Source organism: Oryx dammah, unplaced genomic scaffold (genome assembly GCF_014754425.2).
Source record: "Oryx dammah isolate SB20612 unplaced genomic scaffold, SCBI_Odam_1.1 HiC_scaffold_5, whole genome shotgun sequence".
NCBI lineage: Eukaryota > Metazoa > Chordata > Mammalia > Artiodactyla > Bovidae > Oryx > Oryx dammah.
Window position 1 is genome coordinate 105007719 of NW_024070189.1, and position 6667 is coordinate 105014385.

Consider the following 6667-nt stretch of genomic DNA (forward strand, 5'->3'; position numbering starts at 1 on the left):
CTCCTGTGCATTCTTGTCACCTCTTCTTAATATCTTCTGCTTCTGTTAGGTCCATACCATTTCCGTCCTTTGTTGTGCCCATCTTTGTATGGCCGTGGGCTGCAGCAATGTGTGGGAGTCCCTGGAGCCAGCACATGGAGGCTGGGAAAGACCTAGCCATGGGTCTCTAGCACCCCAGTGGCTTCGGAGCACTGAGTGGAGGGTGGCACACTGCGGGTCATCCAGAGGACCCAAGACACGGTGGCTACTAACCGACTCTTTCCACCGTGCTTCTTCGTAAATGTGGACTCCTATAAGGGCAATGAGCACCACAACTTCCCTTGAATTTGATCTGGATTTAGATAATTTCTTATGTGCTATCACAAGATGGAGGAGTAGAAGGTCCTCATTAGTTATCTCTTTTATACACAGTGGTGTATATATGTGAACACCAATCTCCCAGTTCCTCCTACTGTCCTTCCCCTTTGATATCCATAAATTTGTTTTCTGGTTTCTGGTCTTTTAAAAAATCTCTCATTGCATTGTTGTCAAAGAATGTGATATTTATGAAACCAATTCTTTGAAATGTGTTGAGACTACTTTTGTAGACTAACTCGAAGTCATTTTTCATAACTGTGTGATTAAAAATGTGTTTTCATTACTTTGGGCATGCAACATTCTTTATGTTCGTCAGTTAAATCAAAGTTGGTTAATTTCACTTTTCGGATATTATATGTCTTTAGTGATTTTGGTGAGTGTGTGGGGGGTAGATTTTCCTATCAATTACTGAAAAAGATTGTTTAAAAATAACTCAGTGAATTTGTCAGTTCTCTTTGTTGTTCTGTCAATTGTTGCTGTATTTATTTTGAAACTCCATTATTAAATATATGAAAGTTTATGCTGCTGCTGGTAAGTCACGCCAGTTGTGTCCTACTCTGTGCGACCCCATAGACGGCAGCCCACCAGGCTCCTCCGTCCCTGGGATTCTCCAGGCAAGAACATTGGAGTGGGTATGAAAGTTTATGAATATTTTCTTTTCCTGATGAAGTAACTCTTTTATTGTTATGTAGTTACCTTCTCTACCTCTAGCAATATTTTTTGGTTTAATTTCTGTGTGTGTGTGTGTGTGCACACGTGCATTAGTACACACATGCACACATTAACTTTTGGGGGTTAATATTTGCCAGGTATATCTTTTGCCAGTTTTCCACTTTCAAAGTTTGTGTATCCTTATATTTTAACATGTAGCTTAGATTTATAAGAATGTAAGTCTGACAGTATTTTTCTTTCCACTGGAAGTTCAGTTCATGTGCAAATATAGTAATTACTAATAGACTTGGATTTATTGCTGTCCTCTTCTTATGTGTTTTTTATTTATCCAAATTTTTATATTAGTGGATTATTGGGTTTGAAGGAAGGTTGATTTCTTTTGTTCCTACTCCCTCTTCCCATTCTACATTTTCTGTGTGCTTTTTTTTTTTGAAACTGCACACTCTGTGTTATGGGTTTTATCAAGGTCCATTTCTCTACCAGACCATGTAACAATGACTTTGTAGTTCTGAAGCAACTGTTTGATTCAAGGTATTTGAATCAAAAAAAATACATATATACATATATATATATAGTGGTAGAGTTTTACTTTTTTGCCATCTGGGTTACCTTCACTTGATTAAATGAACTGTGAAGATTTTCACGTTTTTCAGTATGATACCCTGTGAGTCTCCTGGGCACAGAGAATTTCTGTGTCCCCTGTTTCTTTGATTATAAGGAAAAACCTTCATTCAGGCTTCCTTCATAAGTTCACTTCCCTGAGTTCCAATGGGCAGATTCAAGCAATTGTTAATTAGGGAAGGAAGAGGATGTGAGACCAGGGGAAACAAACTGTCACGAGCAGCCTTGTGCTTCCCCATCAACAGTTACACACAATAATGTCTTTGAGCTATTTCACAGATACTGAAATCCCCTCCAGGTGGGAGAAGTTAATGATTAATGATGATACACTGACCACAAGGATGTAGACCCCAGACCAATTGGACCTGAAGCTTGATGATAACTTCTACTCACCTCACCATCCACCCATTGGAAGAATGTCCATGGACTGATCATGCCCTCTTTGAATAATTACTACAAAACTTCCCCATGTTGGGACACATGGTTTTGAGGGCATGACACATTCCACTGTGTCTCCCTTTGCCTGGCAAAGCAATGAAGCTATCCTTTCTATTTCACCCAGAACTTCATCTCTGAGATTTGATTTGGCACTGGTGTATGGAGAAGCTGAACTTTCAACATCAAATATTATGATACAGTTCAAACAGCTCTCAAGAGAAAGAGTTGAGCACTGGTAAACACAGTGAAGACATATTTTATTCAGTAGTACTGCAATAGGGGTTTCAGTAAAATTGAACTCAACTCCCAATACAGCAAAGACAGCTGAGGATTTACAGCTCCAACAAGCAGGGTAAAAGGAGTCAGTGGATGGAAAATCGCCAAAAAGCACACAGCAAATTTAGGAAATTCTTGCTAAAAGCAGGCCCAGAACTTAGACATTAAGAGTAGGGTATAAAGGATTTGATCAGATATCAGGAATAGGTGATTGTACCTAAATTAGCAGTATTCTTGCTCAAACTGGGCTCCACAAGCCAAGGACAGGGCTCAAGGCGGAAGCCTAGTAGAAAAGAAGACTCAGAGGAACCTTCCTAAAGTTTGATAAAGGGTTAAGTCTTTGTCACATCAACAGAATGAGGCATATGAAGCTAGCAGTTATTTTTAGAAAACCAAATATTACAGTCTAAGCCACCATGTTGATCTGACCCAAAGGTCATATACTTCTCTGGATTCCAGTGGCAGATCCAGCTTAACTGACTACTCTGCCCACAAATTAAACTGGAGATTTTGTCTGCATTTTATACAGCTGCTTTCTATACTGTAGAATTCTATAGAAGGCTCCTCTGTCTATGGGATTTCTCAGGCAAAAATACTGGAGAGGGTTGCCATTTTCTTTTCCAGGGGATTTTCTTGACCCAGGAAAGGAAGATATTCAAACCCAGGTCTCCTGCATTGCACCAGATTCTTTACCCACTGAGCCACAAGGGAAGCCCTTCTATACAGCAGGGGTCCCCAACCACTGGGCCATGGACCAGTAGAGTCTGTGGCCTGTTAGGAACCAGGCCACACAGCAGAGGTGAGCAGCGGACAAGTGAGTGAGGCTTAATCTGTACTTACAGCTGCTCTCCATTGCTCGCATTACCGAGGTCTACCTCCTGTCAGATCACCGGTGGCGTTCGATTTTCGTCGGCATGCAAAGCCTACTGTGAACTGTGCATATGAGGGATCCAGGTTGCTCCCTCCTTATGAGAATCTAATGCCGGATGATCTGAGGTGACACTAGGCAGTGATGAGTGGCTTAACACTGAGGAGTGGCTGCGAATACAGATTAGCAGTAGCAGAGAGGTATGACTCTCAGACCGTAATAAACCAACTGCCTACAGACTCATCAGAACCCTATCAGTGAGTGGCAAGTGAAAAGTAAGCTGCATTTGGTGGCAGGTTTTAACTCAGAATCTGACACCTGTTTTAGGCCATGTGTGGCCAGCTCATTATCTTATTTACTGCTTGCATCCGTGCCTTTGTCTGGCACTGCACGCTTGTCTCAGTCACAGGTTTGGTAAGCCCATAAACCGACACTAGCCAAAATGAGTAAAAACCAAATGTCACTGGAGAGCTTCTTTGAAAAAGGGGGAAAAGACCCAATGATGAGATAGCAGAAGACTCTAAGACTTCCAACAAAAGGAAAGTTGCATCTTTTTTTTTGCACTTGTATTTCTACATTAAAAAATATTAGTTAATTTTAAGTGAAGGATAATTACTTTACACTATTGTGACGGTTTTTGCTATACATCAACATGAATCGGCCAAAGGCACACATGTGTCCCTCCATCCTGAGCCCACAACCTGCCTCCCCACCCCATCCCTCTGGGTTGTCCCAGAACACTGACTTCGAGCGCCTTGCTTCATGCATTAAACTTGCACTGGTCATCGATTTTACATGTGGTAATGTACGTATTTCAAGGCTATTCTCTCAAATCATCCCACCCTTACCTTCCCTCACAGAGTTCAAAAGTCTGATTTTTACATCTGTGTGCCTTTTGCTGCCTTGCATATAGGATTGTCGTTACCATCTTTCTAAATTCCATATACATGTGTTAGTATACAGTATTGGCGTTTCTCTTTCAGACTGACTCCACTCTGTATAATAGGCTCCAGTTTCTGCCATCTCATTAGAACTGACTCAAATGAGTTCTTTTTTTTATAGCTGAGTAGTATTTCATTGTGTATATGTACCACAACTTCCTTATGCATTCATCTGCCAACGGACATCTAGGTTGCTTCCGTGTCCTAGCTATTGTAAACAGTGCTGGAAAGCAGCATTAAAAAGAAAGAAAGAAAGAAAAGAGTTCTACTTATGTGTTGTTGCAGCAGGTGGGTTACATTCTCCAAGCCTACTTTGTATAGTATGTAGTAACTGGCTATCCAGTGAAGCTGTGAAACCTTCCAAACTGCTTCACCACAGTGAGACCAGGCACCCCGCTTTAAAAGACAAGTCTTGGGAGTTTTTCAAGAGAAAAATAAAAATGTGAACACGAAGAACAGAAGCAATTCGTGAAAGCCACCATGTCATCAACTCTGTCTGTACTGAGAGGATCACTTGGAGTGGCAAACGGCATTGCTAAATCTAAGAAGTCCTTTACTGTTTGTGAAGAGTTGATCCCGTCTGCTGCTGAAGTTCATTTGTCATGAACTTTTAGGAGAGGCTGCAGTGCAAAAGGTGGCACGTGTTCCTCTTTTAGCTAGCACCATAATTAGATGAATGGATGAAACAGCAGAGGATACTGAGGCACAGTTGTTAGAGAGGATTAATGAGTCACTATGGTGTGCGATCCAGGTTGACGAGTCTACTGATGTTGACAACAAGACAACAGTGCCTGTTTTTGTGCGAATTATTTTTCAGGAGGATGTGCGTGAGGATATGTTGTGAGCACTTTCGTTCGCAATCAACACCACCGCTGCAGAACTATTCAAGTCTTTGAATGATTACGTTTCAGGGAAACTGAACTGGTCATTTTGTGTTGGTATGTGCACAGATGGAGTGACTGCCATGACTGGATGGCTTTCTGGTTTCACGACTCAAGTCAAAGAGGTTGCTTCTGAATGTGAGTCTATGGACTGTGTCATCCGTAGAGAAATTCTGATTAGCCAAAAAATGTCACCTGAACTTAACAACGTTTTAAAATTATCAGCCACATTAATGTACACACCCTTAACTCATGTCTGTTCACAAAGCTCTGTGAGGAGATGGAAACAGAGCACACATCTCTAATACAGAATGAGATGACTTTCTAATACAGAATGAGATGACTTTCTAAAAGCAGATCACTGGCCAGAATTTTTGAGCTAAAAGAGCTGTTTCAGAGATTTCTTTTAGAAAAACAGTCATTACTGGTAGCGTATTTCAGTGACAGAGAATGGGTCGCAAAACTTGCTTACTTGTGTGACATATTCAACCTGTTCATCGAACTCCAACTCTCACTTCAGGGGAGCGTGACAGCTGTGTTAGGGTCAGCAGATAAATTGACCGCATTCAAAGCCAAACTGGGATGCTGGGGATGATGAATGAACATTGGGATTTTTGACATGTTTCAAACGTTAACACAGATCTTGAAAGAGACAGAACCAGGGCCTTCTTTCTCCTAGTTGGTGCATGATCACCTATCTCAGCTTTCAGAAGAGTTTGTGATGAGTATTACTTCCTAATCACAAAAGACCCCTGAACTGGGAAGGAATGGATCAGTGACCCATCTGTGAATCAGCTTTGTCTGTTGGAAGAGGATCAGCTGCTTGAGGTTGCAAATGGCTGTGGTCTTGAAAGTATGTCTGGGACAACTTCAGATCTCCATACATTCTGGATTAAAGTTAAGGCAGAATATCCTGAGACTGCCACAGGAGCACTGAAAAGCCTGCTTCCCTTTCCAACATCATATCTTCGCAAAGTAGGGTTTTTGTTCAGTGACAGCAACCGAGACAAGATTACGGAGACTGGGCACAAGTAACAGACTTCAGGAGGCAGTCTCCCATCATCCCCAGATGGGACTGTCTAGTTGCAGGAAAACAAGCTCAGGGTTCCCACTGACTCTGCATTATGGTGAGTTTTATAATTATTTCATTATATATCATAATGTAATAGTAGTAGAAATAAAGGGCACAACAAATGTAATACACTTGAATAATCGCGAAACCATCCCCCCCTCCCCGTTCGTGAAAAAACGCCTCCGGTTTGTTAACCTCCAATCTACCCTTTCTTCCTACAACTTTGCAAGGGACTCCTCTAGGCTCCTTTTATTTCAGAAAAGGAAAAGTGAGGCTTAGCAAAGGATGGCTGCCCCTTCTCCCCATGGGTTAGGGATCCAGAAGCTCTAATGAGGGGGCTTCTTCAGGGTTGCGGGGCTAAGGCCACCGCGCCGCTGACTCCTGGCTTGACAGACCACAAGCCCACCAAGATAAGTAGCCAATCTGGGAGCCACCACTTTCCCGGTGGAACCGCCCCGCCCGGCTGCGGCCCGCGTCCGCGCATTCCTACGCCCTCGCCACGCCCCTCCGAAGCTTTGTGGGAAATGTAGTCCGACTTCCT